Source organism: Propithecus coquereli, unplaced genomic scaffold (assembly GCF_000956105.1).
Source record: "Propithecus coquereli isolate 6110/MARCELLA unplaced genomic scaffold, Pcoq_1.0 Scaffold60, whole genome shotgun sequence".
Classification (NCBI taxonomy): domain Eukaryota; kingdom Metazoa; phylum Chordata; class Mammalia; order Primates; family Indriidae; genus Propithecus; species Propithecus coquereli.
This window is the reverse complement of record NW_012151952.1, coordinates 2,581,026-2,583,329: the sequence shown is the minus strand read 5'-3', so window position 1 is coordinate 2,583,329 and position 2,304 is coordinate 2,581,026. Positions and strand designations below refer to the sequence as shown.

The 2,304-nt window shown below is 53.0% G+C and overlaps 1 pseudogene; it reads right to left on the bottom strand.

The window, feature by feature from the left end:
• Positions 1 to 770: 770 nt before the first annotated feature.
• LOC105822289 overlaps positions 771 to 2,304 on the bottom strand; it is a 64,848-nt pseudogene continuing 63,314 nt past the window's right edge.

Below are 2,304 nucleotides of genomic sequence, written 5' to 3'. Positions count from 1 at the left end.
TGAGCCACTGCGCCCGGCCTCAAGTTATATCTTGAATATAAATTTCTCCTAGATTATATAAATATGAGTATCACAACAAAAGAAAAAATGTCTCTGAAATTCCTCATCACAATTGCTACAATCATTTTTTAACTGTTTCCTCATTTTCAACAGAGGAAAAAAACCTCTTGTCTAGTGTATGTAAAATGAGTATTTTATTATTTGTAGTTAAATGTAGAAAAGCATAGGGCTACCCCACCACCTTGTGGACCAATAAGATATTGCTGCTTCAGAGTCAAATCATATTTTAAGAATAAGAGAAGACATTGAACATTGGCTGCTCATGCTTTTCCCACCCTGTCCAGCTGTTCTGCCCCCAATTTCACATCTTCAAATCGTACCCATTCCTCAAAACACAATTTTAACGTCTCCATCACAGAGCTTTCTCTAACTTTATTTATTTTTTTTTTTTGGAAACGTTCACCTTTAATTATGTTACAAGTTCAGTGTTTGCCCTGACTCTAGTCAGCTGTGGGTATCAGGCGCCCCCAGGCAAGAGTGAGGACGGAAGCCCAGAGGGGCCTGCTCCACACCAGCCACATCCTTGGTGCTGGCCAAACCCCAACATGCTCAGTAGGTTGCCTGTGTCCACCAGGCCCAGCCATGTCCTGCACAGCTTAGCCTGGAGACCTCTAGGCCTGAGCCAGGGTGAGCACCAAGGCCCCCAATTCTCCTCACCCCTGGATCTCAGCAGCTCTAGGAGCAAGTGTGTGCCCACGGAGAACTCATTTTCAGTCAACAGCCTGATGAGTCTTGGGCATGCGCTCCTGCAGGAGGGCCCAAGCTTTCTCCACTTGACGCTGGGTGAAATGTGGCTCCCACAGGGTGCTCAGCACCACGTGGCTCTGGTCCTCAAGCTGCTGCCCACTCATCTGGCTCTGCAGGTGGCTTTGAGCTGCAGCTTCACTCAGACCGTCCCTCTCCACGATGCGCCGTACAGCCTCAGTCCCCTCAGTCACAGCCCGATCCATCTCCTCTCGGGCCAGCTGAGCGATAACTGGCCACGTAATGTCTGTGAGAATCTTCAGCTGCTTCTTGTTCCCAAACACCCAGCTGCCTAGCACCTTCCTGTTGATGATGCCGTCTTTATGGAGAATATCTGTTCCAAAGGCCTCCGCCACAGGCTGGTAAGCAGGGCCACCTGGGGCATAGGCCCTATGGCCCAGCTGGTCACTGTCGATGACAAATGCCCCTAGGTCCTTCAGCCACTTAGCTACTGAACCGCTGGTGCCGGTCAGCCCTATCATGTAGAGGGGAGCTCTGGCCTGTGTGGAGGCCGAAGCAGTTTTCCCAGCATTTGCTGGCGGAAGCTGGAGGAGCTGACTTTGTCCTCTTCATTTTCCTTGTGGCTCAGGTCCTGCAGCAGCTGGACCTGGTACGAGGCGTGCTCCTCCAGGCCATTCTCAAGGCGGAAGCGGTTGATGGCCATCCCCCCACGACAGGTCTCTTCGCTGACCACCAGGAACTCCAGGGAGGAGTCAGAGCCAGTGGGCCCATAGGGGTCCAGCAGGGGGATGATATCAAAAGTCAAGGAGGGCTTGATATCCACCAGGAACTCACTCAGGTGTTCCACGCATTCTGCATAAGGTTGGAGCAGCTCAGGGAGCACCTTGCTCTTCAACAGATCTTTGTCTGCTATTCCCACCACAAGCTGCTCCTGGGCCAGGATGCATGTGACACTGAGCAACACCTTGTGGGCATCATGCAAGCGGTCAAACGTGCCACCCATAGCCTGCATTAGTAGCCACACACCGGCTGCATTGCAGACCTGGCCACGGGGGAAGCGGGACTGATCGTGGAGAATAATGGGACATCCATGGGCTCCATGGGCAGCTCTCCAGTCCCATAATCCGGGTATAGCAACACGGAAGGAAGCCAGTTGCAGACAACAGCTGCAACAGCTGGTGGCATAACGCTCTAGCTGTTGTTCGACCAGGTTGTACTGGCTTCCATCCAGAGTCTGGAAGTCTGTCAGCACCACTTCCGGCGGGTGGGCGAGATTCTGGACTGAGGTGGGTTGGGGAGGGAGAAAAGCGCTCTTGGTTCGGATATTGGTCAGCAGGATTCTGACGTCCAGGACCCTGTGGACTTCGGCGCCAGTATATAAGTGTGTGATGAAATCAAGAACCTCAAACGTGGCCTGCACGGTGCTGGACTGGGGCTGAGCCGGGCCCTCCAGGCTCATGCCCGGCTGCAAGTGTACATAGAGTGTGTGATTCACCAGCTGGGAAGCCCAGGTCAGGATGGGGGCCAGACGAGGGGCTA